This window comes from Prenolepis imparis, unplaced genomic scaffold (genome assembly GCF_030444845.1).
Source record: "Prenolepis imparis isolate NDT839.2.m4 unplaced genomic scaffold, iyPreImpa1.0 SCAF_4, whole genome shotgun sequence".
In the NCBI taxonomy this organism is placed as follows: domain Eukaryota; kingdom Metazoa; phylum Arthropoda; class Insecta; order Hymenoptera; family Formicidae; genus Prenolepis; species Prenolepis imparis.
Window position 1 is genome coordinate 4,858,260 of NW_028141162.1, and position 26,456 is coordinate 4,884,715.

General features: G+C 37.7%; 1 protein-coding gene and 1 long non-coding RNA gene across 9 annotated transcripts in view; one reads left to right on the forward strand and one right to left on the reverse strand.

Moving 5' to 3' along the window:
• Positions 1-26,447, reverse strand: LOC145935403 (uncharacterized). The gene is made up of 3 exons (XR_014425220.1): positions 26,252-26,447; positions 132-327; positions 1-40 (listed from the first exon to the last, which is right to left on the reverse strand). It is a non-coding gene; the product is annotated as an uncharacterized LOC145935403 (long non-coding RNA).
• Ten-m (teneurin transmembrane protein Ten-m) overlaps positions 1-26,456 on the forward strand; it is an 856,961-nt gene that overhangs the window by 575,112 nt on the left and 255,393 nt on the right. The window lies entirely within an intron of this gene.

Consider the following 26,456-nt stretch of genomic DNA (forward strand, 5'->3'; position numbering starts at 1 on the left):
ATACGTGCAATAGCAGAGTTGTAGTACACAGCACATTGATCTGAAAACAAAATATTCAAATCATGTATATGTGTGTGTGTCGAATATCTCATAAACAATGCAGTTTAGAAAAAATGATTTATTTTGCATACCTCACAGTTGCCCCGATGTCGCCCGATGCCTCCCTGGGCCTCCTCCTCCTCTCTGGTCCATGGTAGCACTCACGACACTCGCGAAAATACGAATAATTACGATTGCCCGACACTTTACACGGCACTCCCGACGCGCGAAACTTTACACGGCACTCCCGACACGACGCGTGAATCGCACTGTGTATCGCAATGCTATCTGTAACAAATAAAATACATACATATATTAGAATAATCTTATTATTTCGTATTATAACATACACGATATAAATATGTAAGCTAGAATTAACATTAGATATATCCACGGATCGCAACACATTCGCAAGCGCAAAAACAGATTAAGTTGGGTTATGTTGGCAAGAGATTTTGCATCGAATTTTTCGCGAAGTATGCGTTTCGAACAATTACGACTACATATATTAACGTTGAAATTATGATATGCGATTGATAAATATTACAATTCAAAGGTTAGAAATCGTTTCTAACGATTATGCTTACTAATTAATCACAGCGGGACGCAGCTCCAACTGCCTGATACTCGCGGCGTTTCGGTAATGGTCGCTATTCTACAAACATCGGCAACTTCACTCTAATAGCGCGCGCGCGATACTATATACATGACTTAATATTAATAATTAATTAAAACTCGAAGGAGATTCGTTCGAAAAGATATAGCTTTAGAAAGAAAAAATATTAATCGAGAATAAGGTATTATAACATATTAATTACAACGTATTACTATTTTATAACTTTTACCATATTATTATTTTAAAATTTAATTAGCAAATTATAACATACACAATATAAATATAAATATGTAAGCTAGAATATCTAATTAGCAAATTTTATTAATATTTTTTGACAGAAAAATCAGCTGATTAAGAGACATTGAGAGAGAGAATGTCTCTTTCTCCGCAATAATATTTTCTCTCTCGTATTCATAAAAATGTATACGAGATGTCTTGTGTATTTGAAGCTTGATTATTGTAAAAAATAATTAATTTGTTATATAATTAATTTGTTATATAATTAATTTGTTGTATAATAATTAATTTGGATAATTTGCCAGTGTATCTACCGAGCAATCACAACGTCTGATTAATGTCTTATATTACTACTAAAAAAAAATTAATTGAAGCTATACATGACATATATGATTAAAGCGTCAGCTGATTAAAGCGTTAATTTACTAATTAATTTTTAAAATAATGTTATAAAAATTAAAATAATATAATATGTATTAAATAATAGGTTATATAATACTTTAAACTCTATTAATATTTTTGACAGTTATCAGCTGATTTCTGTCAAAAAATATTAATCGAGAATAAGATATTATAACATATTATTTACAACATATTACTATTTTAATTTTTTAACATATTATTATTTTAAAATTTAATTAGCACATTAACGCTCTAATCAGCTAATTTCTGTGAAAAAAATTAATCAAGTTTAAACAAACTTTATATTATTTTTTTTTAAATATCATTTTTTTTAACATAAAACCGAAGAATGGCGCGCGCGTAGCGCGCGTTTGTGTTGTTCTAGTCCTTTTCCAAAAAAGGCGTGTTATATCGATAGTCGAAAGTCTCGAAGTGATTATTGTTGCCGCTTTTCCATGATTGGCTTTTTCGAATGCTATTGTGCGTTATATTCGTACCATCGAGCGGCTGTCATCGCGAAGGTTAACAGTTTTGACAGTTGTTTAAAATAAAATTAAATTAAATTAAATTAAATCTTTAAATCTTTAATCTTTAATCTTTATTATTACTCTGCCATGAGCATAAAATAATAAATACGAGTCAAAAATAATAAAAAATAACACGCAATTTATATATCATAATTTTATTATTCATAAAGTAAGAATATAGATAGATTAAGTAGTACGAATTAACAATTTCTTAATACGACTAAAGACACCCTTTCGACTATCGATATAACCTTTTTTAGAAAAGGAGAAATGGCACACACACAGCGCGCGCTTGTATTGTCTAGTTATTATAAAAACTTATAATCAAATTTATAAAAATAGTGGAATTTTTATGATAATTTTTTTATGAAGTTTATTTCATTTATTCCAAACACATAATTGACTCATTTGAGAAATGGAGCAAAAAAATCTCGAAAGTACTTCGAGATTGTATCCTGATCATGACATGTGTATAGTTGTGATAGCGATTTAAATCCAGCACATCGCATATATATGCATTCAAAGTCGGATTTATCTTTCGCAGAATCCAGAACTTTTCACGAACAACAGATTGAGTAAGATTTACTTGTCACGTAGTGAATATTTTTCCCGGAACAAAGATCTTACGAGGACGAAACGGAAACGATTGCGATCGCCCCAGTTCATTCCTAATTGATCATACAGACACCGAAACACGAAGATAACCTGATAACCAACGATAACAAGAAGGTTGTACACAATTTATGCGAAATATACATGTACATTGCAATATCTAGAATTTGTAAATACAACAAAAGAATTTTTTTTTAAATTTATTTAATTTAAAAAAAGTCCATACTTTTTCAAATAATAGATAATGCATTGTTTTTGTTCGTGTAATTTTTTTTATTCTCTCGTTCTTACCCTATGAATGAAACAAATTATTTTCTGTGACTTATTACTTATTACCGAGATAGTATCAAGCATATACATAAAAAAAAATTACATACGATATATCACGATTATGGCCTGAAAATAATAACGATGCGCCGAGTAAAAAAAGTTTTTATTAGCTGTGCATGAGTAATGATTCACTCGGAAGCTGCAAGCCAAGAAAAAAAGAAAAGTCAATATGAAAAAAAGGAATTAATCAACGTTTCATCGTTAGCGCGTTTTGGGAGTTATACGGGAGTATTCGCGAGCCCCTTATTACACGTGACTATGACTTCGTCAAAGTCGACGAAATATTTTTAGGTTTCTCCGTCGTCTCGAGACATCTCGCATCAAGAGAGCTCCTTAACACGCTGTAATAGGAAACTCTCTTCGACTAAATAACGTGCGGTGCGTCAAATTGCTTCGAACGCGAAAATGTCATCTAATCTCGCCCATCTTCTCGATAGTCGTGCTTCGAATTACGGTTGACGAATATCCGTCATAAATTTCAATGATGTAAGTTTAAACGTTCGTGTATCAGTCACCCTTTTCCCCTCGATAAGTTCTCATAAATGACGACGATAAGTGCCGACGGACGTCTCAGTTTTTTCTCCTAGGTTTTACGGTTTCGAGCTCGTTTGCCTGCAGTCGACTGGATATCCCATAATTTATAGATTTCCCGCCAGTACGTTATACGAAAAAGCGTTGAACATGGTACGATCTCCATCGGTCAAGCTATACCACCGATTCCCTCTGCCTTCAGCCACTTTCTCTCTCTTTCTCTCTTTCTCTAAAACGGGAATGTTTTAATAATACATTTACGTCGGTCCTCGGGACGCGCCAGAGTTGCTGAGTTTATAAGACGTCACGTAATCCAATGCCGTTTACTTCGCTACTGGTTTTACGATCGCTTGTGGTCGTATAACAAGTCCGGATTACCGACTGCCCACCTTAGCCCGTCGCTAAAATGAGCTGATTATTTATACTTAATGCCCTAGGTATTTGATATTACACTTTAACATTATTTTATTTACATTCGTCTTTATACACGTACATAGTTCTTCATTGATATTATCGCGTAAAATAAATTTGTGTGCGAAATCTCATATAGTTCCCTTATCCATAATCATATCGCGTCTAATGCATCTCGAGATGAATTCCGCGAGAATCAGAAATCGTGATGTCAGCTCGCGTGGCTTAAATCTGACTCGTTAAACTGCGAGGTTCCTTGGAATAAGGTGCGCGCTTGACAAGCTCGTTGAAGCATGCCCAGCAGTGGCAAATACCGATATAACGTCCGGAGTTGATGGACGCGAACGGGAAGGGAAGCACATCGTCGCGTAATACGTGTATTTCGCGTCGTACAAGAGATACGATTATCTACGTTTATGAACGCCTCGGTCGTACGTCAGTGGAGTTATTGCAGACTCCGGTTCTCCGGCCTGTGACATTCCCGACGTTGTCTCCTGATGAGGGATTATCGCGCGCGCGATCGTGCCGTTGAGGTGGATATATCTGACGATTTAAGGTCGGCGTTAGAGAGACTGCTTCGTGATGACGTCGGCGGAATGTTCTCGGACGTCAGTTCTGAACTGTGCGTCCAGAAAGTCATATTCCGCGCAAACTATCTTCATTCGTCGAAATTAAATTGTGTTAATTTGATAATACCGAAATATTTGGCTAATAACTTTTTTTTATCAAAAAAAGATCTCTCTCTTTCTCTCTTATATATAAATGTACATTTGCTTGCCCCGTATAATATCATTTATTTAATTTATACATTAATGGAAAGTTATATATTCCATAAATTTTTTTTTAATTTTGCAACTATAATGCAAGATTTAACTGAACAGATTGTAGATCTGGAAAAATTCCTTTTAAGAAAAAGGCATTCAACCAAAATTATAATCTCCGAAATTAATATCGTACTGGCTTATTATTACGACTTGACCTTTAAGCAAGGACGACCTGTATGCGCTCAGGTACCTTGCTTCTCCGTATATACACTGACTGAAGACCGTGAAAAGTCCCGAAGCGATCGCATCACCTGCCGCACGTTAACTGCACCTGGCCGCAAACGTCTAAATAAGTATGTTAATCTTTCAAAGACCACCTTGAATGGAATCACATTCGCCGTATTATAACATTTACATCTGCAAATATTCTCACGCTGCGCGATCAAGGATATTCTTTGTTTTAAATATATTTTTAATATATTTAATTCATATATATGACTCTTTTTTTCTACAAAACCAGCAACTCTTAATGCGAGACAAAATCAATAAAATAATAAGATTAATTAAATATGCTCGATTAATATTAGTAAATATTATATTTCTCTAATCTTTTTATTTGCAAAATTGATTATTTTTTTTATACTTTCGTTCGTGTGTTTGTGATTTCAAAAGGAATTTTCCTTTACATGTATACATATACATATATACATATGTGTGCATATGTGCGTATGCATTTATAATCAATAGAATGGCCTTTCTCGCCGATATAACAGTCATACCGGGTCGCGATCCTAGCGTATCCTCCTCCTTCGACTATCTCCCGATATATTTGCCGAGAATATCGATACCTATCGATACGTATCGGCATTTACGCTAACCGTCTGACACCGGTGAATGTGCCTTTGGCAATCTCGACAGTACACGACCGGCATTATTGACTCGGATAGGACGTGCACTTCCGCCTCGAAGATCGACCTAATTTGTCGCGTTAGTGCCAGAGAGTCCCTAGATGCTACTGCATGATGACACTCGCAGAATGCAGCCTAATGATCGTTATAGTCGTCAAATTAGATTGGTTCATTTTGGCCGACAAATATACCTTCCGCGCAATCGCACGATATTCTAATCGAAACTTTATATTAATAGACTAAGGATAAAATATATAATTTAAAAGTATTATATAATTAAAATACATAATTTAAACGAGCATATTTGTTGAAAAATATTATACAGCTAAAGAATCTATAAATTAAACTGCTCTTCTTTTAAATATGAAAATTGCAATTTCAGAATATCTCTGTAAGATTTCGAAATTAAAGAATTAAAATAATTGAAAGCCGCGAATCTTTCTTATCAACTTTCCTCAACGAAATTCTGCTTCCGCAAGCTTTGTAACACGCTTATTAAGTTTTAATAAAACGTTCGAAAGCGCATCGCGGCAACGTAACGTGTAATGCGTTCGATTCGCGCGCTAGTTCGAGAGCTCATAACAATCTGCATTATCCGCGTGTACTTTACACACGCGTTTACAGCGCTACAGTGTTGTGTGTACCCTGCGTTATCTTGCGCTTGCATTAACCCACCTGGTGCATTGCGCGCGCGTGCTAGACTACTTATCTACTTTGATGTATCACTCCGGAAACTCCGCGCGCGAGCTTCCCCTTTCCCATCCTTCCCCCTCGTTCCCTCCGATCCCTTCCCGTCCTTCGCAACCACCTCGTTTTCCGGCGGTTACAAGAGCCGCGCCGCGCCAATGGCGGCAGGAAATTCGCGAAACTTCACTTTCGAAAGTTATGCGTCCGCAGCACTTTGCGGTTCATCGAGTGCCGCAAGTGGAGATAATTTCGGACGAATTTCCGCGAATTTCCGCGGTAGGAATTAAAGCGACTCTCTGACGAGTAGAACCTGCATGCTTAACACGTCGGCTGCCAAGTGAATTCGCCCGAAAATTCATTGGGGCAATATTTACGAGAACGATAAGTCGGCGGAAGTTTATCGTCGAGCATAACTGTAAAATTATGCTCGGAGCGATCTTTATCGGATCATAATGCTTTTAACCGCCGCGCCGTGTCACGGAGTGTTGTGGAAACGATAAACTGTATGTCGCACTTTATATCGACATGCAACAATCAACGTGTTAAAATTTCATTGTTAACGCGAAAATTAATTTTCACTTTGATTTTGCGCAGCACGTTAAAATGTAAAGTATATACTATAGCTCATATGTATCACGTTTCAGGATAAATGTCGAGTTCTTTCAAAACGGTCTCATACAATTTCTTGCTACAGTTAATGCTATGCAACATTGTTACGTTACATTGTATCGAACGGTAGCCGCTGTTGTTATATGTATATAATTCTCACAATGACAAGTAAACACTTTTGAACTCAATCGCTATCGCGAACACACATGATAAATGTCTATCTGCACTTATACTCGTGGTTATGCGATCTTTCCGCGAGAATCATTCTACCTACGATCAAGGTTAAAACCAGATCATATTGCTCTTCTCTGACAAGTATTGCGCATGCCCTTGGCATTTTTTAAGGAAATTCTACGCGCTTCCTTGTGATCGGATGACACGATTGACTTTCCGATCAAGGAAGCAGTCAGGAGTAACGGAACGAGTTGAACGGACGGAGTGAATCGTTTGCAAAGAATGAAAAAAAGAGAAGGATCGCAAAGATCGAAGAGGAGAGAAAACTTATCATCATCAACAAAACTTTTAAATCGTAATTACGGCCGATATGAAAGTTTTCATCCACTTTCGCCCTCTTTGTCCGTTAATGGAAAGAAAACTTGTCAGTTAATAATTAACGGAATTCCCCCCGGCGTCACAATTGACGACGCGATAAGAGTTTTCTGTTTGAGTCTTCTATTTGATTCACCGTTTATTTAATTTTATCCAGACTATTACATGCAGACATAGAACCATTAATCTCATCAATTTTTCGTCTAATTATATGATACTCTGCTGATGATAATGATAATAATAATTTAAAACAAAAGAAAATATAATAATTTGCGTGAAAGCATGGAGATTGTGAATATTTTACAACAAAATATTATTTGATCTATTTTTGAATCAATCTCGTCATTCCGTTATTCTTTTCTGCATGAAATTTGCGTTGGTTTTTCGTAGCGGTGGATGCTCGATAAGCGATCTTTTTCGTCGATCGTACGAGAGTCTTCCCCTAGACGCAACTTCGCGGTACAAAGGAGGAAGAAGCGATATCTTTGTAATGCGGTCGCCCCTTCTCGTCTCATCCTCTCTCGTTCCTCCCGTTCCAGCGTCATCATTTATTCGAGGTGCCTATTTACGCGCGAGCCTTCAAAGCCGCTTTCACGAGATAACCCTAGCTCGCCCGAGCGAGATAACGTCAAAGTGGTCGAGGGATGCGCAAGAGAGAAACGATTGAAATAGCCACCGTATATATATGTGTGTGTGTATATATACACACGAGAGAGAAAGAGAGCGACTGTTTTTTGAGGATGAGCGATCACGAAACGATCGGAAGCGACGTCAATGAGAAAATAAACGGCAATCTTGGGAGGCTTGACCGACACGAGACGAAACATCGACCGTGTCTTTGTGATTCGCGCGAGAAATTTGCTCTAACTTTCGTGATACGAAAGGGGACGAAATTCGACTTGCGAGCAAATGACCCATACGTCTTTCGCGCCGTCTCATAAAACGTATTCGCGAACAGCTAGACGCGACCACTATGAAATGAACAAAGTTTTCTCCAACGAAAATTATGATCAAACCACGCTTATAAAATGTGTGATAAATGTGTTTTCTTAATCGATTCTTTAATATTTAAATACGTACATTAATTATGCATGTGCATTTAATATTTACTTATTTTTGGAAAATGATAAAACGAGAGAGAATACGTCAAATATATTAATCTTTAAAAAACAAAAGCTAGTATGCATATTAGATGCATATTAGATATATTTTTGGTATTAAAAATAACAAAACTATGACATACACACACATACATATACATACATACTATATATAAATTTTAAATATGTATTTATACATATTTAAAATTTTGAAAGAAAATACATTATTTATAAAATGGAGACGTCGATAGATATGTAAATTTTTAATATGTTAGCTGAAGGATGATATTGATACAAAAGTTCGCAGTGACTGTCGAAATTTATTTCTGCATGGTAATCGTCCGACGCTACTTTGAGGGTTTAAGAGCGCAGACATGCTTCAAAGAAGGAAGGGCGTGCCTATCCAAGTACGGCTGGAAAACTGTTTTAATGGAAGAATGATCAAAACGAATCGGCGCATCGAGAACATCCATGATGAAAAGGCGAATGTCAAGTTGGAGAGTAAAGAAACGTCGAGGCAGAAGAGATCCCCGAAATTTCTTCAAGAAGTAGGAAGGGTCGACTTCATACTTTGGCAGCACGTGAATTTCATTGTGTCTGACGGAAGAGAAGAGGGGAAGGAATAGGATGTCGACGCGACATCACGTTTAGTGGAGCGCGTCAAAATGAACATCTGCAAGCAGAGTTTGTCAAATTTACGAGCGACTCGTGGATCATTTCACGAGGGCACTAAATAAGGATGGGGCGACGTAATCGATCTACTCCGCGCGCGTGTACGTGCATAAGACACACGAGAATGCCTTAAAAGGTCGGTGGAATTTTTGGTAGAGGGTCCATAAAGAAACGCGCGTGATATAATCATGCCAAGAGGAAAGAAGGAGAGATGAGGCTATAAATAGATTCTGTCATTGTATAAAGTCTTCGTATGATTGGCCATAAAGTGTGATGATGAAGCGATCTCATAAATTAATTGTCTATAATCCAGGAAGCGACGATAATGACGATTTATATCGAGGATATTACAACGAAAAATAAATAATATTGCAAACACGACTAAAATATTCGACACATTTGTTCTCCACAAGTTGTAAATTTTTCTGTAGCGATAACTAACTCGCGAGGAAACCTCTCTTTCCGAATATTTGCTCGCCCGTATCTAACTAACGACGCAAACGGGAGAAACTTTGACGAATATGTGAAGGGAGAGAAAGAGAGACGGAAACAACACATTGATAGAACGCGTCGGAGTGACGTTCGAAGCATAAGGGAAAGGGAGACGGGGTGAGTCTTCAGAGCGCGAAAACGTCGAGGAACTCGCGGTACGGCCGCGCTCGGTAATCCATCACTTGCTGTCTATGCCAGTTCCGTGGCAGGCGCCCCGGGCTAAACCAATCCATGCATTTCATTCCGGTGACTTCACTCGAACCCGCCATTTTTCATCACACGGCGTGGCTGCATCATCATTTTCTGATACGAAGCGTATATACAGACCTATCGCGACCGACCGGCAGCTCCTCCGGCGACTCGTTCGCGGAAACGCAACCGTTCTCCCCTGACGTCTATCCCGACGATAACGAGAAAGCATACTCGAGCTCCGATATATCAAGAGATCGTGTTTGCATCTCCGTTCAATTAATTCCTCATCGATTGCTTGATTCGAACGAATAAACGAAAATCGAAAACTCCTACAAACTAAAATTTAAGAAATTTATGTGTCGTGCAAGATCCAACATAAAAGCAATAAATTTAAATATTTCGGAAATTAAATTAAATTAGATTCTTCGTTCATGATATTTTATAGAATTTTGAGGAAGAAAAACAGTTTGATTTTTTAAGCGGAAAAGCGCCAAATTGTAATTTTTAAATCGCCCTTATTTTTTTATAGAATTTATATATCTTAAATATATCATTTTGCATATAAAATATATATGTAGAAAGATATTTCATAATTTATTTTAATTTATATTATGAAGTGAAATATAAAATATCTTATACAAGTAGATGCATACCATTCCATTAACATATTTGCAAAATTTTTCACAGAATAAAATACAATTGATTGACTATTTTTATACAAGTGCAACATCGCACTTGCAATGTGCAATTATATGTATATGTATATTTTTTTAAATTCAATAATAATTTTTACATCATCCCATTATTTTGTGTATAAAAATATTAAAATAAAGTCGTATTGAAAAGTAAATATTTTATGAGATATTTCATATTTTGTATATGTCGCAACGTGTGTCAAAATAAATTATAAAATATCTTATGAACTATTGATTTTTTATAATTTTATTTTAGTATTTTATATAAAATATAGGAGAATAACTTTCTCCTGTATTTATGTTATTTTAAATTTATTTTACTCTTCTATTGAGATTTTTATATGTTACATTCTAGTTTCACTAAACGCGACGTATAGTAAAAAAGTTTTTTCTCCTTTTCGTTCGCTGTTTCGAGACGTGCTATATAGTGTATAGAGACCTTAGAGAGTGCATGACAAAGACTGTTTCTCTGCTGGTGACTCGGAGTTCTCGAAACCGCAGCGAATCGGCGCCGTGTAATACCTTAAAGAGTACTTCTTCCTTGGAGTCTCTCATCCGCGCGGACCGAGGCCGAACTTTTGCAAAAGTCGCGATCTATCATCGGAATGGCCCCTCGAGGAACCCGTTGCGACCAACTTCCGGTCACTACGCCGGACTCTTTTCTCGAGGATACGTGGAATCGCCACACAAGAAGAAAAGTCGTCTCGCTACCTAACTCTTTCTCCTGTATTTTGTCTCGCGCGCCTTTGTCTCTCGTCTACATCTACTTGCTTACTGTGGAACGTTCTCGGTTCGTATAGCGAAAACAAAGACTAAAAGCAAACGTACATCTGGAAAATTGACAACAGCTATGCTGATTGATAACTGTATGCATAAATAAATGTGATAAATCAATTTATTAAGAAAAATTATGGAAAAAATTACTTCGCATTTGACATTCCTGGATCTCAGGTTTATTATTCGCTTCGTCTCGTATTGTCAATGTCCCGAGAGATACTAGGAATGCGAAAAAGTTCTTTACAAAATCTAAATACACATATGCCGGTATAAGAGCGTGTGTTTCGACTACATTTTGCATTCTAAAACAAAACATGCATGATACGCTGCAATATGCGTATTCTCTTTCACAAACCGTTGCGCATCTGGGGATGAGATATAATATACTTCTCTACAAAACATGATGCAAAACAAACCGTTAAAATAATTAAATAATTTTAATAAAACCAAAATGCGCTGTTATACCTATTGTTCTTTCATTCTACACGCGATGAGATGCTGCGAATAAAATTATATCAGATCTGTTTTTATACCAAATCGTAATTATGACGACTATATCATTGAGGGGACCGCTGTTTCTCATTGTAAGTAAAATAAATTTGAAACAAATGGCCGAATAAATCTTTCGTTATGCATTCAAAGCACCGTTTCGATCTACGCGCATCAAGAGACAGCTGGGCGCACCGCGAATAAGATAAATTTCGTCGTTTACGTCTTGCGACGTAACTATATAATATAATGCAAACCATCTGTCCCGACCGTGCCGTGTCTGTCACACTCTTCCACGCGGGCCGTGACAAATTCAGTAATTAAATCCGACTCCGCGAAGCGAGCCAAAGTAAATGAGCGATGTCGTTGCCGCACTGGCTGTCTTTACCGGCGTCGTTGTTGCTACCGCCGATTTTCTAGCGGCATTGGCAGCGAATGCAGTCAAATGGAAATGCAGGAAACGAACGATGATGAGAGAAAGAGAGAGAGAGAGAGAGAGAGAAAGAGAGGGAGGGAGGAAGATCAGAAAGAGAGCAATCTGCAACACGCATGAACACTGCGGCTGTACAGATGTGTACATCGTGTAAATGTTGCCGCGTCAAGGGCTCAATTAGCGGGCGATAACGAACACTCCAAAGTAAACACGACACGAAGAGATCGGCCAAACTCGCCTCAGCTTTCCCCATGCAATGACAAGGAAGGTGAACGTCACGAAAAATCACGTAGATTTGTGTGCGAAACTCACTCGCTAAAAAATATTTGCCTTATTGTCACTTCGCTTCTTTCAGCACAAGGGGATTTGGAGAGAAATAAATTTATAAACTATAAACGCGAGAACGGAAGAACTCAATTAATAATGTAATGATAAACTAAATCAAAGATTGAAATATCATTTATCCCTTTGTTAATTTATATAGAATGTTTAATATATAATTAGACGCAACATTGAACTTGTAAGTATATAACTCTCGTTCGAAAACATTTCCATTTCTAAATTAATTGCAAGTTTAATGAACACATGCAAGCCGTCATAGTTATTTTCGAACATACCAAAGATATATACTATTTGTTGCTCGCATCGATAACAATGAAAACAGCCGAGTGTGTTAAATCGTGGTATACCTTGTTTTGTTTCAATTATTTATTAATTAAAACAAATACTATATGCGCTCCGCGCAATCGAAAGTAACCGAATATGTGCACAATCGCACCAAACTGCATTTCGACCATAAATAATTTAAAAACGAAGCTATTTTTGTAAACAGCGTCCTTGTTATCCGTTAATTTCTTACCGTGAATGAGTAAATATAATCAGTGTAATTTTTCGAATGTAAAAACGAGAGCTTATATTTTCTATCTACTTAATAACAAAAGACATATTTTATTTATACGTCAATATTTCATTTATATATATTCAATATTTGAACGTTTCAAGTTTATATTACTACATCACATATTACTACGTTAAATAGATACTGATAGCGCGTGCATTTTATTCGCGAATAGCTATCTAAACGTCGTCGATTGAAGAGACTTGAGTCCGTCACTCGCCCCATAGTACCAACAAAGTGTTGAGTGGACCTCAACTTAGTACGAAAAGCGACGCCACCGTCTACACAGGGCATCAATTAATCCGCGAGAACTTCACTGCCACTTTAGTACGTTTACTAGCCTCGGTCAAGTAGTTGAGCTTGCGTGATAACTCCATACGACGAAAGCAGGACTTAAGTCCTTAAAGGGATTTAAGTGTAAGCTGATTAAACATTGACGCGACCTTCGGACCTTCAAAGTCGATTGAACATGAATAAGTGAGAAGCAATAGTCGGTATGTGACACATACCGTCGTATTTATCTCGATGATTTTACGATCGAATATATGATGCGTAATGCTCGCGTTTGATACGCGCGATCTCTTTTTGCAGATACAAAAATTAATGCGTCACTATATGATATCATCTTCCCGTATCCGATATTTTCCATTCTAAGTTTCAATTCCAAATATCACACACAAATGGTGGGAGGAAATCATCGATACGTATCGCTCGCAGTCTAGGGGTGATATGCGCATATATACGTACAAAGCTCGCGTATTTCACCCGTTATTGTTTTCCTTTATGCGCTTCGAGAAATGCCGGCGCATCTATTTTGCGAGTTATCCGCGCGAATCTTCGCAAGAGTTTAGAGGCGTATATTCAAACGTTTTGGAAAATTTCCACCCGCATCCCCCCTATCTCCGCGACTGCAACGTATGCCGGCGGATATAAAAGAAAAGGAGTTCATCGCGTTCTCGTCCGTCTCTAACGAACGCGCGCGAGAAAAGTGGCGGCGGTTCTTTCTTGGCGAACACAAGCCGGGCCTGGGCTCCTCGTTCTCTCTACAACGCGGAACATTATTAAGCCGCGTCTCTTTTCTCTGGACTTTGAGACGAGCCCGAGCGCGCGCGTTTGCCATTCGCAGCTTCATGATAAATTGTGCATGGCGGAACATTTTAACGGCCTCGTTTCTTTTCTGCGTTTAAGTACCACGCAAAAAGAACGCGGAGAAATCCAACGAGAAAGAGAGAAGAGTACGAAGGGAACGGCGCGCGGGAAATGTATAGAGGAATGCTCGGTAAAAAGGGGGCTATGTGCCGAAAGGGAAAGCCGCTTACCCCTTTAACTCGCGGCGGCGTAAACGGCTCGCGGAAAAAAGAAATACGGCGCGCGCGGTGAAAATGCCGAAAAGCCAGTTCGCGCGTACATACATACCGATTTCCTTCCGCAACGCGAGAGGCGAGAACTTAAGCTCTCGTTCTCTCCACTTCGCGCGGAAGGGAAGCCGAACCCTGAAACGCGCCGCGATCCAGCGTGTGCGTGCGCGAAGCGCTCTGCAAACTCATTAGGGGCTGAAATAAATACTGCACTGCACTCGCGCTTCCGCCTCGCCGCCGGTGTTGCAGGCGCAGCCTGTACGAGAGAACTTCCGATGAAAGTTTCTCCTAATGAGAGACAGCGCGAGAGAGAAGGAGCGAGACATAGAGACAGAAGAGAGCAAAATAGTGAGCGGAGATGCGGGATGGGGAACATGGGAAACCTGCCGCGTCGCGTTTCACCAAAGTCAGATGCTTTTTTCCAGTTTTCATGCTCCTCCTGCCAGAGAGTCGCGACGTTTCTCTCCCTCCCTCCCCCCCTTTCTCTCTACTCTTCAACCCTACCCACTCGTCCCACTCTCAAGTGTTTTGGTCGTTCGAGCAAGCTGGTGCCCTCCGGTTTCTCCCTATACTCCTCATTCTTCTTCCCTGCTTTCGTATCTCTTTCCCTTTTCGCCCCTTCCCTGCCCGTGTCATACCATTCTCTATCCTTCCTTCCTTTATGTTCTTCCGTGCCCTCTCTCATCTCTCGGCTGTTTCCACATCGATAAGTAAGAAGTCCTCGCGAGAACTCTTCGTAGGAAAATGTCGAGAACCGGCTGTTCTCCGCGCGCACGGGCTGAAATAGAAGTACGGAAGGCGAACGAGATAAAGAAAAACGATGTCGAAGGGAGGAAAAAAGTTTGAAGACGGACTATTCCTCTCCTTCCTGTCCCTTCGCGCACTTTTCCCTCGTCTGTGTATTTTTTTTTCCTCGCTTAGGTTGAAAGTCTGTGTTTCTCTACTTTCCCGAACGAAGATGTGTGCTTGTAACGTATGATTGCACGCTATCTCTAAAGAGCCCTAACGAGCGGGCGCCTTTAATTCAGTCCGCGAGTATAATACGGGTTAAAATAAATTTACAATTATTAATCTTGTTAATAAATTCAATCGAATCGTGGCGTGCGGCCAACAACATACGGAAACCAAGATATTTGTTCCGCGCGTGCTCGCGATGGGAGATCACGCATAGTCTCTAAATTGTCGTCTCGATATAGAAAATATACCGATATATATTACTGATACGCGTGGCTCGTTTTATCACGCAAAAAACCTAATTATTAATAACAGATGCTATTAATACCATCGAGAAATTTCCTCCCCCCATCCGACAGATACACGCGTAATTACCGTCCGGGTTCGTGTAACGGACAGAGAATTTCCACGAACTAATATTGATTACTCGACGGAGATATTACGATTTAAAATTAATTTCGTGGAGCAAGAGACGCGCGCGCAGACAGTGCTGTAGCCGCCCGGATTAGCCCCCTCGTCCTCGTCCTGCGCGACCTGCTTCGCCACCCCCTGTTAAGCCAACCTATTCTGTGATCCGCTTTCGCCATTTCAATTTCATTGTCCCTCCTCCCATCCGCTCCGCTCTTCCGCGTCTTCCGCGTCCTGAGAACGTCTACAGCTGCGCGTGCAGCCGCGAGGGTCCGATAGGCGCGCGTGAAAGAACCGACCTTTTCGTCGCCACTTTTCAGCCCTGCCAGCGATCTCGTAAGGAAGCCGACGAGAGGGAAGAAAAAGACTTGACAATAAGCGAAATAATCTTTTTTCATTTCGACTCGGCGGCGGAGTCGAAGAAACGAGAACGCGATCGATGACATTTGTCAAGAAGATCGAAATTTCTTTCGCGAGAGAGAAACGAATTCGTGTCATCGCGCAAAAGTTCGAATCGCGTCGCGATTTGAATGTGCGTGACGTGGAGCAAGTAGAAAACCGACAAGCGGATAAGGCATGTTTGAAATGTACAACTTTATCCACTTAAATCATAACGTTTCTCGATTAAACTGGCAACGAGTGTTGGGACGAACGGAAAGGATTAAAAACACGATTTTGAAATTTGTTATTCGTCCAAACCGCGACCACCGCCACACACAACAACAGCATGAACAGGACTTCGTGCCATGCCTCGCATGATTTGCATCGTAAAACTCTGTACACATATGTTTTAACGCGAACGTGCAACCGCGATGAAATAATGGAGCATACACAATCGAGCGCACGCGCTTGGCTACGGACATGCAATTGCATTCGCGCGCAGCACGAAACGGGAAAACCGTTGTTGGGACACGAATTATTTCAGCCGCATGGTATAAAATGAACTCATTTTATATTTTAAAGTAAATGAAGCACTAGAATGAATATATAAATAATATCTAATGTATAAATTATATTACATCCTACATTTCTCTCTCCTACACATATACGCTATGTTGGCTGTTATTTGATTAAAACATTTCACGAAATAAATATCAAAATCTTGCAGAATTTGGATTTTTATAAACAGATACTTTAAATAATTTAAAAATATTTATTAAATATTTATGCACAGAAAGAATTTTCTCTTAGAATTTACTCTGAAAACCTTTACTATGCAGTTTAGTAAAATTAATCGAACATGTTTTATATTTTATTGTGAGATATTATTATTTTTATTGTAATGAAAATCAGAAAAATTCTCATAAAATTCTTTCCATACTATATTGTCCCACGATTACCATAATTTTCAGGGTAAATTCTAAGAGAAAATTCTCTCAATGTGCTGGATAATAATTTAATAATATTATAACTTATAACTTTGAGAAAACTATAATTCTTTTCTAAGAAAATATTTTTGTACTATCCATCAGTCTCACATCAAAATATTTTTATCACAATATTCGCGACAATCATGAAATACAAAAAAGCGCGAAAAAGTGTCTCATCTCATCTCATCTTCTTTATCTCTGTTTCCTTTTCCAGTATTTAGATGAATTATTTAGATGAACTATCAGAGCAAAATACAATTTATCCGCGGAAAATTGCCGCGGCCAACGAACCGCGTGTTTAAGACGCGGCAGCGATAACTCGACCGAACAACGTTACAGACGCCGTTGCAGCTTGTGCAGCCTCGTGCAGCTGCAGGTGCCGTGCACAGGAAGTACATCGAAAGTTCGCATTACGGCCGGAATTCGCATCTTTATTTCTGCGAGACCGTAAAAACCGTCCGTAGAAATTCTCCGCTTGCGGATAGCGAGAGCTGTACTTGACTACATAACGGTAGATGACAGCGGAAATCGTCCAAAGTGTATCTAGAAGCAATTCCGAGGAGGTATCTCCCGCGAAGATATATCCTCGATTGCCGGAATAATCCTTTCTCGAAATCTCGTAGCCTCTTTCAACGGAAACGGGAACCCGGGAGCGGGAAAAATCGAAGGCGATTTTTATTGCGCGATAAGAGTGGATATCGATGCCGATATCAAATGTACTCGACGCAAGACGACAAGTCATATCTTTTCCGCGATTCTCCCCTTCTCAAAAGTTATAGCATTGTGTCCGAGGCAATATTATATATATATATATATATATATATATATATATATATATTTTGCGCGTTCAACGGCCCAAATTCCAACTCGCGGGTTCATGAAACCGCGCGTTGTCGTGTTTTCTTCGAATCGGCGCTCTATATTCTACTTTTATTCAATTATACACACGCCATACTCCCGATACGAAAATTACTGACTATAAATCCGTATTTTATATCTCGGAAACGTGCATAAACTATATATTCCTGCTATATTTCATGTTCCGTGTTTGCGAACGAAGTGCCTACATGAATTATACGAACTTCAAATTAACTAAAATAAAATGCACTCTGTACCTACTATAAAATGCAATCATAAAATTTTATTTTAAAATTTAAATAATAAATTCTAATATTTTAATTGAAGTCTAATTGAAACGCAAAATTTAATCAGTTTATACACGACTTATAATGAAACAGCCAGACAAAGGAACCTTTTTGCCAACCGAAATTGGCATGAATCGTCGACACACCTGTATGATCACAAATGCAAATGATTCGAAAAGCGGATCGTCTTATCTATATGAAGAGCATGAATATAAAACAGCGTAGCGTGCGTTAACCTGTTCCCTGTTCCCAAAGCTCGTTGGTTGACCGCAATCAGATCGATACCGGATCGATCAGCGCCTACGAGAAGAGACCTACGGTCCATTCTTCAAGGAGAAAAAAAACTGCGTTTCGTCTCCGTTCACGAGTCGTATACAAGACGTCTCCCGATAGGATCACCAATTATTCTCGACGATGGGCCCGGAGAGCACGGGCCTGTCAATTATCTACCTGGGTTGTGAACCTCTGATCAAGAGAAACGAGATCCTCGGTCAATCTGCCGAGAGGTTGTTACACGCAACACTGATAGACACATTTACGCAGTCAATCTAATAGCGGCAATCGAGAAAATATCTAAAGATTCGATCTTATTGTGTTCGGTATTTGTTTACGATGACGTGTCTTAATTTCTTTTTATATAGAATATGTATATATATAAACAATCAATAAATCTTAATAATTTTAATAATTAATAACTCCTTTTCTCTCGACCAAACTGGCAAATGTATTTATTAATTAATTACTATCACAACGTTTCAACCATTATTTTTTGGTCCTTATCAAGTGATAATTATAATTAAAGTTACAGGAGAAACTCCTTATGTCAAATTGATATGCGTCAGGCTCATTGACGTTATAGTCACGTTATACTGTTCCAATGAGCCTGACGCATATCAATTTGACATAAGGAGTTTCTCCTGTAACTTTAATTATAATTATCACTTGATAAGGACCAAAAAATAATGGTCGAAACGTTGTGATAGTAATTAATTAATAAATACATTTGCCAGTTTGGTCGAGAGAAAAGGAGTTATTAATTATTATTTTTATTAACTGGTGATTCCCAACATCTAATCTCAAAAAACTTAATAATTTTGTATGTAAGATTAGATAAAGTTGAAACAATGACACAAGCATTATACTTGATTTTTTCCACTAAATTACAATAGCCTGTTTAATGTTTACCATTAATTTTACATTCTGTAATATATTTCAATTAATGATCAAACAAGCACATATAAAATTATTAAAGATTAATAGAAAATTATACTATAAGACGCATTTTAAAATATTACTATTCAAAACAATCATTGTAATTAATTAATTCTTTCAGTAAATATAATATCGAACCTTCATCGTTTTGAAACTTAAGAATGGTATATGGTATGTACAAGAAAAATCGCGATACTTCAGAAATTATTGTTAAAGCCTTGAATGAACTGACTTTTGTAGAGAATGCTCGAAACTGCACCGACGATGCAATCGCGAATATAGGTGACTAAAATGTATGAAAGAAAAGTTTGTGTGAGTATATATATATATATATAACTAAATAGAGACATAAATTACGTAGGTATACGCGATAAGAAACTCACGATGACAGCTGGTATATGTACTCGACGATCATGTTATATCTTATTTAGCGATGTGCGGCACTGAAACAATTGAAGTCGTCGAAGGAAAAATTTTTTGCTTCAGTTTTTATCTGCGTTTCGAGTTTTCGAGCCGTGCTCACTCAAGGAAGGAATTGGAGATAACACGAGAAGAACGCAAAGAGGAATAGAGGAGGACGCGAGATGTTTCACGAGTCAATAAATCTTTCGATTTTCATTGAATAGAGAATCGAGCGATTTTGGTCATTTTTCAATAACTTCGCGCGGATTATTTAGGTCAGAAAATTCGGAATGTCATCAATATATATCGTGAGACGTGTTACGCGTTTTAATGAACCTATCCTGCAATGATTTATGTCTTAGATATATTATAATAATTAATAAATGTATATGATTTTAGAATTTATTTTATTTTTAAAATTGTATGTGCAATAGAATTCTGATTAATAAGTAACTTTAAATAGTTTGGTCAAAATTAATAATCTAATTTTAAAGATATTATCAGTAACTCTCGATCAGAGTCAGGATGTCTTTGCAGCTCGGTGGAGCTGATAAACTTCACGCGACATTTGGCAAAGTATTCCAACGCCAATCTAGATATCGTCATTTGAGCTGTCGTTCGAGAATGGCTTACTGAACCAAACGTTTGCGTTCCTCGTTATATCCCCGTATACTATGTCGTCGGCTTTTGCTCTCCGTATCGCGCACTGTGTGTATCTCTCTACCAGATTCTACCGAAAATACGCTGCGACGATTTATCGAAGCGAATTAGCATCTCACTGCGTATTTGCTCACGACGTTTGCATCAGCTCATGTTTTTACCAGAGAAATATATAATAGATGTCACAGAAAATCGAAACATGAAATTGAAATCCCTAGTTGAATCACAAGAGTGAGTTTTTTATATAATAGATAATACTTTCGTGTAAATATATTAAACACATTAAAATTCTATGAAATAATATTATATTTGTTTATTATATAATTATGATTTCTCATTTTCGCAATCATGATACTTTGAAGAGGATAAAATATACGATATATTAATGATACTTTTTTAACTGAATCAGAATTTCACACAAGTCTCTCTAATTCAGAGGAAATAGTGCCACAGAAATTTCAGACTCGTGACAGATAATCCAATCCGTCCGAAAAGCGATAGCTCGATTCCCCGTAGCGATTTCACGACTCGTTAGATCAAAAGGGACGGCCGGGTAGGCTAGGATTCGGGTAAGGTCGAGACTCACTTCTCGAATTTGCATGTCTAGTTTGTGTGTGTACACGTGCAATTTGTTACCGCCGCCATTGCCGCAGCTACTGCTGATTGCTGATTATTCACAGACGCTAAAATATACACGGCTGAGCCCCGACCTGCCCGGAGTTTATGTACACGTGCACAGGGCCAAAGCGCAGAATTCATATATAGTCGCGCAAAATCACGTATACGGACGAATGTATGCATTCCTGTGTATCGTTCGCGCAATTAAAGTAGACGCAGTCGACCAAATGACAAACACACAATGATGATTTCAATATATCTACGGGACCAAAAAACGTTTCGTTTCAAAACACTCGTATAGATTTAATTGTATGCATGCAGAATACATTTTTGAATCGTGCGCGAAATAGCTAAATATTCAGAGATATACAATCATATTCCGTATACACACACATTTTTGCAAATGTATAGTATTCCGTCTTAAAATAACGAAAAAAAACGTCAAACGAAAAAATTATGTGACTGTAATATAAAATATATTTATGGTGAACAATAAACTTAATTGCATTTATTCTATATTAAAAATATTGTGCCTTGCAATTTGTAATGTCAATGCGTTATTAGATCCATTTTAAATAATGTATGATTCATGACAAAATTCAAAATAAAATTCTATTTGTTATACTTTGATATCATATGTATAAGTGTCTGTGTATTCCAAGTTTTCAAATGTTTTTATTATAAAATAGAACTCGGTCTCGAATATTAAAGATCATCGTCCTTTTACGCAATGCTTATGAATTATTTAATGAACACAAGAAGAACCAATATAGACGAAATAAAACAACAGAATATGTTTATTTAAGGATTCAGCGTCGTCCAATGTGTGGCTTTGCCCTAGTTCAGAGCGAAGATTTGTCACACCGTAAATAGACGCTTCGCAGATCGTATAAAAGTTTTGTCGGTGGTTTACACAGAACGCAGTATCGCGTCAAATTGGCGCAAAATAAGGAAGTTTATATCGCTCGGTTTATATCGCGGGAAATCGGAGCGAGTTGGGTAAAACGACACGCGGAAACGACCAGCGAGAGGGAACCTTATAAGGAGTTTTCCGTGAGTAATTACAGTCGTTACCAATAATTAACACGAAATACGCCTGCCCGGCCGCGTTGCGTAACCTCGTATAACATAAACGAGATACCGTTGTCGGTAATTATCGCTGCTTACGACAATTAATAATGGGATTTCCTTGATAACCGTGAGCCTCTTTCTTCCCCCACCGACTATACGCCCGTTGTAGCGAGGCGATAGTTCCTTTCGCTAAAGCCAGCCCGGAAAAGGAGCTTTCTACCCCGGCCGTCTATTGTCCGCGGTAGCCCAATTTACGACGATTATTTACAGTCGGCGAAATTTATTTTCCCGTCGTTACATCGCGTTCTCCCTCCCATACTCGGTTTGTATCGTGGATGAGGCGAGGGTGGTCGGTCTGGCGGTCGCCAAAACACAGGCGCCTCGTTAGCACCCACGCTAATAATAATTACTCGCCTGGTTTGACTCGCAAAGAGGGGATGGTCTCGCATAGGGCGCAAGGACATTGACATCGTCTCCATAAAAGCTGAAATTTTCACCCCATTCTGTATTTTCCATCCTGCCATATTTCTCCTCCCACCTTATAAATATCAAATTTGCAGTTTTAATGAAATCTATTTCTCTTGAAGTGTTAACGCATCGAACAATCACAATTTACTGAAATATTAGTTATGCAATAACATTAAAAAATCAAAATTGATGTCGCATCAAACGTTTGTATCACGTTCTTCAAAATCCACTAATAAATTTATAGTAGTCAATAAGTATATGTATATTTATATATGTATATAATTATTTTTGTAAATTATTTATATTATATACATATAATTATTTAAATATATGTATATATATATTAATATTTAATCAAATATGTTGCAAACACACTTTCGTGATATGCATTGGCATTTATCTCTGCTCGTGACATTATGCGAAAATGCAACTTATTATCCCTCTTGTTGGCTAATAGTCGAATCTGAGAAGCTTAAACTGAATATATTCTCGCCTTTCCGAGGCGGCCCCGTCGCCTTCTCCAGTATCGCAGAATTATATTTCTCCTGAAAAGAGATCGGATGAACCAATCATAATAACGAAATTTCAACTCTCAACGTCTGGCCGTCGCCTCTCGTCCGTCGAATACGTATCGAGTTTCTGCTTTAACAAAGCGGGGAAGAGAGAGAAGGGGGAGGAGAAATATAATTCAGTTTAATGCGGCGCTGAAAGATTACGTTCGGGCGAGAGAAATTTTAGAATTCGCGAGATTTCTACGCGTACTGAAAGAACATAGTCGCCGTATCCGCGGAACTTTACGCAAGCTGCCTGCGAGACGAAATCCACCTGCCGAGATAAGCTCGCGCTGGGCGTAATTGAACCGCAATGGTTCTAATCTCGACTGGACGCGTTTCTAACGGGAATCTTAAGCGCAAAGTAACGAATGTAGTTAGGAGGATACTCCGCGAAACCACTGTGAACCCAGTTAGATATCCGCAGGCACAACGTGAGCCATTTGGCTATCCGAGGAAATTTGTGTTGGCTCGCGATAAAACGGTACAGTTACATCTCCGTTGTCTTTGCGTCAAGTTTTGATTTTATATTGCGCACGAAACACAAAACTGTGCATATAAATTGATATTATAATACAAATTTTTTTATGTGCGTGAAAAAAAAATTTAATTTATTAATAAGAAAAATTTAAGAGTCAATAACGAACTATTGAAGTTCATAATTTCTATAAAAAGTCCAATATATGTATATATATTTAATATAAAAATTTTATAAATCATGTGCATCTGACCTACTTTTATTATATGTATTTCTAAAATATATACGAAACGTATAAATTTTTTTCTAAAAATTTATATATATCTGTATGTAAGTATATGTATGTGTGTGTTTTGCAATTTATTTGTAGATCAACTACGCGATCAGATAAAATTTTGCAAGCGAAACAGGAGCTGTATTGTTTAGAAGTGCACCATTTCCCCCCTTGATGCGGAGATATAAAAAATATGATTATCCTATATACCCACTCTCGGACTTCAGCATAACTTTTTTCAAACGACCGCCGCGTTTACTGGTGAAAATGCAGTTTTTTTCACGGTACACGGCAGTAAAAAGTGCTTTATAGTAGTAATATACAATAACGCCTGATGAAATAATCTTACGCGTGCGTTTCCACCGAAAAGTTTGGAATATATTAGTTTCTCTTACAGCTTTCTCTGTAACTTTTTTGCAATACTCTTCAATGGCGCTTTTTTTTGAAATTAAGGAAATATAAAGATGCCATGTACATACAACGTACCGCTACGAATAAAAAAATTACCTTTTAGAATGTTGCTAGCGAAGAACGAAAGCGAAAGTGCCTAACATCGCACATATATCGTGAAAAAGCTTCTGAGAATAAAAAGAGAGATGCTTTAAACAAGAGTGAATTCTATATGAAATGTTTACATGCAAATTTTTTCTTTCGACCCTACTGAAATGATCCTTATTGTTTGTAAAAGCTTTAAGCTATTTTGTTTGAGAAAATGCAAAAAAACGCAATTTTCTGTATAATAGTTAAATTTTCAAAACTGCAAGAGTTTGTTAATTATAAATATCTTTAAAAAATATATAAAATTTAATTAAATAATATATTAAATTAATAATATTTTTTTTATATACGTCCATATATGCAAATACACTTTCATAAATAGCAAGCATATAAATAATTTTATATTGTACTCAAATTTATTATATTATAAATTTATGTACGATTTTATGACAAGTATTAATAAAAATTATTTTTCTTTTGTTACAGGTGAGTGCATTTACTATTCCTACAAATATCACGGTGAGTCGACATCACGTTAAATATGACATTACAATATAATCATCCTGAAAATGGATTTATTTTGAACTATTCATCTTGAATTAATGAAATTAATCAAAAATAAAAGTTTATATTTTTATGTACTGGCGTACATAAAAATTTGCAATATCAGATATATCATTTATAAAAAAGCTGTGTAGTAATAATATCGTAGATATAATAATGATGCCAAACTTGTCCCGTAAATTCGGCGACACATATGAGTTTGCGTGTAGTAACAAGCGCATATACCAAATTACTAAACAGCAAAGACAAGACTGCATATATAGCGGCAATATACCAAGTAACGCGTGTGCAACGGCGTCGGGAATATAGAAGCTAGGGCGGAGGCAACTCAATGCATTATTCAGCTCGGTCAACCCTAACTCACGCAAGATGCATCCTCGCCTTCCTTCATCCACCTCCAGAATATACTGCAGTGGTCACCCATACGTCTCTATGTATATCCGTGTGCTAAGCACGCACATCGGTTTAACGTCTATGAACCGAAAGATTTGTACTTCGACAGCCATGTCAGTAACTATTTATCGTCAACTTTGTAGATCGTTTATTATTTTTCGACTGTTGACCAATGCAATATGAATATTTAATAATAAGGATCGTGAAAATTTAATATTCTCCTACTCGCATTTCACGGCAAGTATTCGATAAATATTTGATGGAAAATGATCTGTTAATTCCCGTATGGTCAGTTACGTAGAAGGGATAAAATCAAGAATGACGCTTTTTCGAGAAAATCTCGCTTTTCTCAAAAGTTTAGGAAGTTCCGCGCGCAAGTAGTGGTCCGATTCGGGGATAGTCAGGCGAGGTAAAATGGGTATTTGGTATTCCGACGAAGTAACCCCGAGCTCTTTCCACTCTCTTCCGCTCATCGCGCACGCATGCCAACTATCTTCCGGTCGCTAGAGCCGCTCTTCACGGCTTTCGTCTCGGAGACAAGCAAATATTAGCGATCGCTCTTGAAACGAAACGCCGGGACTGACTAAACCGCGACGAATTCACGACGAGCTCTTTTTAGAAAGGATATCGTATATATATAATATTGCTAATATGAAAGAAATGTGGAGCATTGCAAAAAATGCAAATGTGAATAGAATATAATATAAAAAGATTGCACCTTTTCGTAATTAAACATCGGCATATGTCGAAAATATAAATATACGAAAATATAAATATACCTATATAATTATTTAATTTTTCGCAATATTCAGATATATAAATATTAAATAAATAAAATAAATAATTAATAGACTCACCGGTCGATGCATCGCCGTCTCGCCATCCATTCCGCGATGTTGAAAGATATCCGCAACTTATCACAAACGGCTCATCACACGCGACAGGTACCCGCGATACTTATCACAAACTGCGCGAAATACGTGTTTGGAGAAACGTCTCACGACAAACATTTGAACTCTCGCGAAGCGACGAACGCCGATTTTAAATAATCGCGAGATGCCC